Source organism: Choloepus didactylus, chromosome 2, assembly GCF_015220235.1.
Source record: "Choloepus didactylus isolate mChoDid1 chromosome 2, mChoDid1.pri, whole genome shotgun sequence".
Classification (NCBI taxonomy): Eukaryota; Metazoa; Chordata; class Mammalia; order Pilosa; family Megalonychidae; genus Choloepus; species Choloepus didactylus.
The window spans coordinates 149,442,510-149,452,098 of NC_051308.1; positions in this window are offsets into that span (position 1 = coordinate 149,442,510).

The following is a 9,589-nucleotide window of genomic DNA, read 5'->3' on the forward strand; positions in this document are numbered from 1 at the left end:
TGGATTTTATGGATCCAGTAGTCAGAGGCACACCAGAATAGTATCACCAAAGTGAAAGACAAATTGTGTCATCTTTCACCCTCGCTATTAAGAAGTACAGAGCCTGGAGGTCTCTTTGAGTTCTGGAGACAACATATTCCACACTTAGAAACACTGTTTTTGCCTGTACACTGGGTGACATAGAAAGATGTTAGCTTTGAGAGGATTCAGAGCAAGAAATGGCACTTCAGCCACTTGGGTCATACAATCCAGCAGGTCCTAAGGTGTTGGAGGCATCAGTGTTCACAAAAGATGTAGTAAGGGGCTTATGGCCAGTAGAAGAAATACAATGCTGGTCCCTAGAAAAATTAATAAAGGTCAGCCATCCACAGAGTTACACACTCTTAGTTAAACAGCCCTTGGCAAGTTACTGGGCCCTGGTAGAGAAGGAATACTTGACTAAGCAACATCAAATAACCATGCATCTAAAACTTCCCATTATAAGCTGTGTTCTATCTAACCCACCAAATAAAAAAGTTGGATGAGCCCAGTAGCAATTCCTCATAAGATGAAAATGGTACAACTGGCATTAAGTACAAGTAGAACCAGAAGGCTATATGAGCAAACAGCCCCAGACCCCCTTGTTACCCATTATAGTTATACCAGTTCCCCTTTCCTCCTATGGCTTTAGCCTATGACCTTGTGAAGAGTCCTGTACAACCAGTTAAAAGTGTAGCAAGGAACTCAAGCTTCATTTACTGATGAGTTGACTTATCAAGTGTGTATAAGCCAAAATGGAAGGTGACTTCATTATAGCCACATTCAGGGGTGGTGCTGGAATACAATGGAGAGGGAAAATCTTCCCAATGGACACAGCAGCTGTTACAGATTGAATTGCATCCCCCAAAATGACCTGTTCATTTCCTAATCCCTAGTCTCATGAAGGTGATCCTACTTGGAAACAGGATCTTTGAAGATGTCATCAATTAAGGTGAGGCCAAACTGGATTAGGGTGGGCCCTAATCTAATATGACTGGTGTCCTTACAAGGAGAGGAGATTTGAACACAGAGAGGCAGACAGAGAAGACAGCAATATGACAGAGGTAGAGACTGAGTTATGCCACAAGCCAAAGAATATCATGGATTGCTGCTGGCAAGCCAACACCAGAACCCTACACATTTCAGAGGAAGCATGGCCCTGCTGATACCTTGATTCAGTATTATATCCTCCAGAATCATGAGACAAAAAATTTCTGTTTTAAGCCACCCAGTTTGTGGTACTTTGTGGCAGACCTAGCAAGTTTTGTTCCTCCTGGAGGCTCTGAGGGAGAATCTGTCCCTTCGATTGCTGGCCATCCTTGGTATTCCTTGGCTTGTAGCTGCACCTGCCTCTGTCATCTCGGGGTGTTCTTCCTTTGTGTCTGTGTCCAAAATTTCTTATAAGGACAGAATTCATTGGTTTAGTGGCCACTTTGACCCAGTGCACCTCATCTCAACTTGACTACATCTGCAAAGAACCAAATAAGTTCACATTCACAGGTAGTGGGGACTAGGACTTCAACATATCTTTTGGAGGGACACAATTCAACCCACAACATGGGCCCAAAAGCATGGATTCATATTTACCAAGACCAATCTAGTTTTACTGCCTCTGAACCTCTAACTTGTAAGTAACAGAGAATATTGCGTTATTCCTCAAGGAAACCACCCTGGACATTGGAATCCTCTACACTAAAAGGGCCAATGGTTCACTCTCACAAGAATAGACATCCTTTTCAGGTATGGATTTGCCTTTTCTGCCCACAGGGCCTCAGCCAGTAAGCCAGGGGCTTAGAGAACGCCAGATCCACCGACATAGAGTCCCACATGGCATAGCATCTAACCAGGGGACCTGTTTTATAGCAAATAGGCATCCAGATTGGAAAGGAAGAAGTAAAATTATCTTTATTCATGGATGAAATGATTATCTACGTACAAAATCTGGACTGACTATGCTTAATTATACCATGAGACATCCCTAAATTGAGATCTGCAGGATAAGTAGAAGTTTGAGGATAGGGATGGAAGAGGCAGGAAGCATTTTAGGAAGAGGGAACAGCATGTGCAAAAGCATGTGGTGGAGGGAGTACAGTGCAATGGAGCAACTGAAAGAAGACCTCTGTGGCTAAATGCAGAACATCTGGGGACAGTGGCACCAACGGTAAGAGAAATGCAATACCACTGAACCATTACAAACAACTAACCATGTGAGCTTTGATAAATGACCCAAACTCTTTCAGCCCGTTTTATCAGGTGCAAGACTGATCCTGCAGTGCCCAGGGATGCTGAGTTATCTACTGAGAAAACGGATTTAAGATAAACTTTCAATGGTGACCAGCATGCTGGAAATTCCCATTTACTCAGGAGGAAAGTCATCTGTAGAAAAAAAACTCCTAGGGAGATTTTTTAAAAGCCAAATTACGCACTGTGAAAGAACAGTCTTAGGTGTAAATAGTCCTGTGATTGATAACAAGAGGATAACCCCCTTCAGATGCCCACAGAATGCTTATAATACGCAAGACACTTTCACATAAAATATTATAATATTATATTATTTTATTTTATCTGCACAAGCCTGTGACTTATGCATCATTTTTTCTACTCTAGAGATAAAGAAACTGGGGACCAGAGAAATTAGGTAAGTTACTCAAGTTCAGGTAGTTAGAAAATTAAAGAGTGGGGATTCAAAGTCAGGTAAAAACTAGAGCCACCAACCCTCATTTCATGAACCCAATGCAAAAGGAAACTCATCTTCTAAGGAAATGTCCTCACTGCTGGCTGTTATCAACCCAATCATGTAAAACAGGGGCAGAAAGCCATTTACCTATCAAAGTAACAACTGAGATGGTTCCAATCAGCTTAAAAGAAGGAAGTGAAACAGATAAATCTTTCTGTCTAGAGAGATAAAAGATTCTGTTTCCCCAGATAGCCTTGATAGGGGGTGGGTTCTGTGAGACCTGTTCTTTATAAATAGAAGGGAAATGTCACCATACTTTCATATCCGTAAAGAGGGAGTAAAACTGTACCAGCTGTCAGTACTTCTGTCTTAATAAAATACCACCTTTGGAACAAAATCAGATCCACATTGGAATGGAATAGGATGTCCTAGATATGACAAGTTCTAACTTGGTGTGGGATTATTAAGAAGCAAACTTTCCAATCCTGCTGAGTCAATGGGCAGGACCTGTTTTCAGTTCTCATCTTGTCCTGAGCTTGTGTTGCTCTGAGTCTCTTGCCAAGTTGAATCAGCCCAGCACCTGTGGGAACCGATTAAGAAATAGGAAGAAGGCGTCAGATAATGCTGTGAACTCTTTTATCTGGATAAAAGTGTCCAAAAGTGAAGGAAAGTAGCCAGCTATCTAGTCATGAAGCCAAACCATATAGAAGATAAAACTATTCATTAACAGCAGGAAAAGGGAGTTGCTGCCCTGCTTGGCCCAGCTCCATATTCCCTGGGCACCCAGGTGTCCATTTTTCTACTTAGCCTCACAGTCCCAAACCGTACACAGTTTAGCCTGAGAATTGAGGTTTCCTGTAGACTTCTTTGCCTGTGTGCTTGACCTCTGCTGCCCAGACCTCCTGCTGAGTCTCTGCTCTTACCTCCAAACCACCTTTTTGGTTAGTGGGTTCCAAGTAGCTTTTGGTATTCCTCCTTTCTTAGAGCATTCCTTTGGGATTTCTGGTCTTTTCGGTTGCTATCTGCTTGCTTAGTTTCTGGCGCACTTTGAATTCTGCTTGCCTTTGGCTTCAGAACCACTGAAATTTTTTCCTGTCCTTTGGTTCTTTTGTGCCTCAACTTATTTCTCCATGCTTGCTGGCCCACAGCCTAGCTGATACTCACTTCTCGAAGGACCACCATTGCTCACAATCCCACAACTGACATATTTAGGGCTTGAGGTGGAGCAAGCAAGAGGAAATACCCTTCTGGAAAGAGGAAAAGCAGGATTACAGCAGAGGCGACTTTAGCATTCTTTAGATCTGCATCTCTGAAAAGTAATAATGAAGAATATCAAGTGGAAAAGATTGAATTCAAATAGAAAGCTTTTTATTGTTGCTAATAAAGATAATGAAATATTAATCAACTTAGAAGAATTCAAAATAAGAGCCCTGATACGTCATTGATCCTTAATAATGTTCTATTTTTCATATCAAGTAAATTTTGCTCCTTTGAATTAAACACTTTTAGCTTATTATGAAATTTTCAATATATGAATTAAAATTTTAAAAATGGGTAAAATAATTTAAAATCTGTAAATATTTATAATAGAGAATTTATTTTTAGTATCCCAAATTTGAAACAAGTGTTTAGTTTTAAATCTAATTTAGTTGTGCTATTTTCATAGGAGTAAGCTGGCTCCTTTTGAAAGATTTAATTTTAGATTATATGAATTTCAGCATTAATCCTCACGGTATATATATATATAGCAAGCAGTTCTGTATTAGCAGCATATTTTCCTTATGGATAAATATGTAACTTACTCTTATCCCTTAAAAATTATGAATTATGTGACTCTAGAATTACACAGCTGGAATTTTTCTTGGAATCAGAAGTAATAGCAAATGCAGTCATTTCTATATTTGCCAGAATAGTATAACCTTTGGTTTGTTTTAATGTAAATGGAGCAAACTAACAAATACATAGGGAGTCAAACAGCCTGTGATAGAATTCTGGTTGTGCAATTTCACAGCTTAACCTCTCCCCACCTAAGAAAGACGTTTAACCAACTCCAGCCCCACAGTCTGTGACCCATGGGGGAAGTCCTTGCGCCACAGGTTTGGCCTTGACAAGATTCTAAACTTTTGCTCTCTCCATGTGCTCTATTCTTATAGCTAGACCTTTTCCTTATTTCAAAACGTATCTTCCAGTTACTTCAAAGCACAGTCAAGTCTATGTTTGGAGCCTTGCTCTGCACACAGGTAGTAGTTACCTGTTTTTCCTTCGACAGACCTCCCAGTTGCCACCTCCAACCTGCTGGTCTGAATTCCAGAGTACTGCCTATCTCTTGAGTCCTTGACTCTCTCTGTTCTGTCCACCTGCTGCTTTGGGGCATCTTTGACAACTGCTTTCATGAACTGTGGCCTGATAGCTGAAATATTTTGAGCACTGTTGTCAGGTAAGTACTCCCGATTTCCAGTCCTGCCCAGTGGTTGTGTTGAGGACTGGTTCTCTTCCTCTCTTTGGCCATATCCAGCCTACTTCTGAGATGTCATGCAATTCATCCTATTTTGTATGATCCTACAGCATCAACAAATTGTTAGACCATGTTAATTATAATCTGTTTAACAAGACAAAAACAAGGGTAACATAGCTTAATCTAACAATGGTCAAAAGTTTTACTAGAGTTGGTGCCTAAAAAATTAATTTGGGTGGAAAAGCTGTAACTCCAAAATGGTTTTACCTTAATAAGCTTTTTGTTAAGCTTATTCTACTACGCACTTTATAACATATTACCTCATTTAATCCTCAAAGAGGTTTCTTAACAACTTGTTACTGAAAAGGAAACCGAGATATTGTGATGTTAAATAAACTTGCCCAAGTAAGAGAGCGGTGGAGCCAAGATTGTAACGCAGATCTGTCTGTCTCCAGTGGTTCTTACAGAACACAACCACTACACAGAAACAAGAAACACCATGAAAAACAAAAAACAAAACATAAACAAAAAACATGAAAATATGATGGACGGACTTGACAAGACGCCTGTAAACCTTATTACATTTTCTGAATTTATGTTACATTGGTTCCAATTGGATCTCTTTTTGGGAATAATCAGTGAGGAAACATCTGGGTCCTTTAAGATCTCTGCTGTCATCTGAAAGAATCAGATGTTTCCTGGATTTGGATGGTAATTCTTACGCTCAAGAGAATTGGGAAGTGTTTAGGGCTGATCTTCAGGAGGAAGAAAACACTACAAATCACCCAATGAACACAATGAACAGTGCTCTGGCAGTGCTGCTGGGGCGTCTCCTGCCATATTATGTCTCCATGCACTTTTCCTCTTCTGTGGAGAATATGGTACACCCATATACACAAAAACGGGAGGGGAGTGCAACCATATTGTGAAATGCTGTCTGAATATTGTGAGGCTTACAATCAGTGTTAGGCAAAACCCCTGAGACTATTCTCAGAGCCTGAAAATATTCTTAGATAGTCTCAGGGCAAGTTCGTATCCTGCCAAAGACCATAACCCATCATAATAAGGTGATCCCCTCAAAACTCCCACATGATAGGTTTCATATGATGTTCCATCATGACACAATTGCTGCAGTCATTGTAAATTCTCAATATAAATCTTTAAGCCCAACATTTTCATTAAGGAGAATTGCAGTTCCCAGAATTACAGTGTTATGCCTCAAGTCAGACAAAACCCTAGCACCGAATTATTACAGGCTGTTCCTTTTCTTGGGAAGTGTTTCAAAAAATAGCACTTCCTCAGGGAATGTGCCAATGAGAATAAAGAATGGCATAAAGATTGTATCATTCATAATTCTGTTTCAGATTTTGAATGTTGCTGTCAAGTTAGCAACATTTTAAAAACCTATTCTATTTTTTTGTATTTTTATCATCCTAGGAGACTCATTTATTCAAACATTCTTTCATTCTTTCAACCAATGTTTATGGATTACCTTCTGTATGCCACTTACTGGGTTAGGTATTATGACATGGCAATGAATAAAAATTTGCCCTCAGCTGCCAATAATTCCTTTCTTTAAAAGCATACCATATTAAAACCAATACACAAAATACCTGCCCTCCTTCATATTAAGTTTCTTGTGTTCCATACTCTGAACACCAATTTTATAATATTCAGGACACAGTGGAGTCTTAATATTTGGAGGTGGTGGTAGTGGAAAATTGGTGAATCATTGTATTTTTAAATTCCAATATCCAGTTTGCCTTTTCATAGAAGATAGAAGAGAGCTCTGTCTCTCATTTTTGCCTATGTTCTATGACTAACACATATCCAGATTTCATTTTCCTTTGGGGTGCAAATTCAGTCACCACCTTGCCTTACCAAAACGCTGCACCATCTAGTGGCAAAAGAAGGTAAATGTAGGCTACAGTGTAAAGAAAGAAATTCATTTATCTCTGTTCTGTTCCATGGGGAAATTTCATATAAAACATTTCGTTTGTTTTAAAACATGGGTTCTTTTTAATTGAATCATTAATACAGAACCTAATATCCTCCCTTCTTCTATTCTCTTTACCATTCCCTTTCTTGCTTCCCATTTTGAAGCTTCAAGGAAGCTCCTGATTGAGTCTACTTTCCCAAATCACTTTCTATGACTTTAATTCAGAGGTCACAGATTCAGATGCCTACAGGAACCAGACAAAAAAGATAAATAAGTGATGGAGACTGGAGTTGGAAAACTAGTGAGTGGAAGGAGCAGAGGCAAATCACAGAACATAGGTCCCATTCATGGGTACTGGTAATCCATGTCAGCCTACTTTGGTACTTGAATGAAAAGCTTGGTTAGCTGATCTTCTGGTTTTCCAAAGAGCCAGAAATCTGGAAGTTTATTGAAAATGTCCCAATTTGTAAATGTTAGATGGGCAAAAAAAACCATGTCTCCCCAGGGATGCTCTTTATGACATCTGCTCTCAATGGTAATGAATTCAAAACACTAAAAGCACAATAGACTTCCAGAGTATCTTTGATGGATGTGATTTGAGTTCTGTGAACCAATTCCACTATGAAGGAAAAAGGGAAAGGAAGAATTCTTATCAGGAGTGTGGTTTGTTATTGGTCTAATTAGTCCAATTAGTTGATATTCATTCTGCAAGTTTAAAAAACATAATAAAGTAATCCATCTTGTATGTAAGAAAGAGAGGATAAAATAGTATCCAATTAAAATATATATGTTTAATGTTGCTTTTATTCATATAAATAAACACTTGCCAGAGCCCCGGAAGGACACATGAAAAATTAATAAACATGATTACCTATGGGGAGGAGGGAGAGGGCAAGGTAGAAAAGCACAAGTGTGATGGTAAGGTGTCTCAATGTACATTTTTTATTCAGTTTTTATTGTTGAACCAGGTGAATGTTTTACATATTCAAAATTAAAAATTTTAAATTAAAATAGGAAGCATAAAAATTTTATTTTTTTATTGCACACAAGTATGATGGGCTGAAAAATAAATTAGAAAGCATAAAGTATGTAACAGGATAAAACTTTGTGAGAGAAATAGAATTATAATACCAGTTCAAGAAGAAGAAAAGAGAACAATGTTACATATGTGGCAGCTAAAGAAAGAATTTTTCATTTATTCTTTAAATGAATGATACCTTATAAATGATATCAATTGACTGTGGTATTTATAGTCCATTGGACACATTTAACAGTTGTGTGATGGTTTTATTTTCAAATGCCAATATTTGCAACACATTGGAAATTACTTCCTTTACAACTGTTTAATTTTATGTTAAAATTTTTAGATGTTGGTATAAAAGTGGGCAAGGGGATGCATATATTTTTTCAAAATTATTTTGGGGGTACACAAACAAAAAGTTCAAAAATCACTGATCCTCATGTTCCTGTACTAGAAACCACTGGAATCTCTCCTTTGTCTCGGGAAGTCCAAAGTTATGTTACACATGATGACAAAGAGGTCACAAATTAGCACCTCAGAACACAACCAAATGGTTGTAACCATTTTTAAGCACACAATTCAGTGGCAGTAATTCCTTTTACAATGTTGTGCTACCATCACCACCTTCCGTTACTAAAACTTTTTGATCATCAAAAACAGAGACTCTTTATACTTTAAGCAGTAACTCCCTGTTCTCTCTCCTTCCAGCCCCTGGTAACCGCTAATCTTCTTTCTGTCTCTGTGAATTTCTTTATTCAAGATAGTTCATGTAAGTGGAATCATACAATATTTGTTCCTTTGTGTCTGACTTGTTTACTTAGCATAATGTTTTCGAGGTTCAACCATGTTGTTGCATTTATCAAAACTTCATTCCTGTTTACAGTTTCATAGTATTCCATTGTATGTATATACCACATTTTGTTTATCTATTCATCTGTTGATGGATACAGGTTGCTTCCACCTTTTGGCTATTGTGAATCATGCTGCTATGAACATTGGTGTACAAGTATCTGTTCGAGTGCCTGTTTTCAATTCTTTGGCATATATACCCAGGAGTGGAATTGCTGGGTCATACAGTAATTCTATATTTAACTTTTGAGAAACTGCCAAACCATTTTCCACAGTGGCTGCATCATTTTACATTCCCATCAGTAATGTACAAGAGTTCCAATTTCCCCACAATTTTGTCAGGACTTGTTATTTTATGTTTTTAAATAATAGGCACTCTATTGGGTGTAAAGTGGTAGCCCGTTGTGGTTTTCATTTGTATTTCTCTAATAGCTAACGATGTTGAGCATTTTTTCAAGTGTTGATTGGCCATTTGTGTGTGTGTGTGTGTGTGTGTGTGTGTGTGTAATGTCTGTTCAAGTTCTTTGTCCATTTTTTAATTGAGTTGTTTTGTTGCTGAGCTCTAGGTGTTCTTTATGTACTCCGGATATTTTACTCTCATTAGATATAAGGTTTCCAAATATTTTCTTC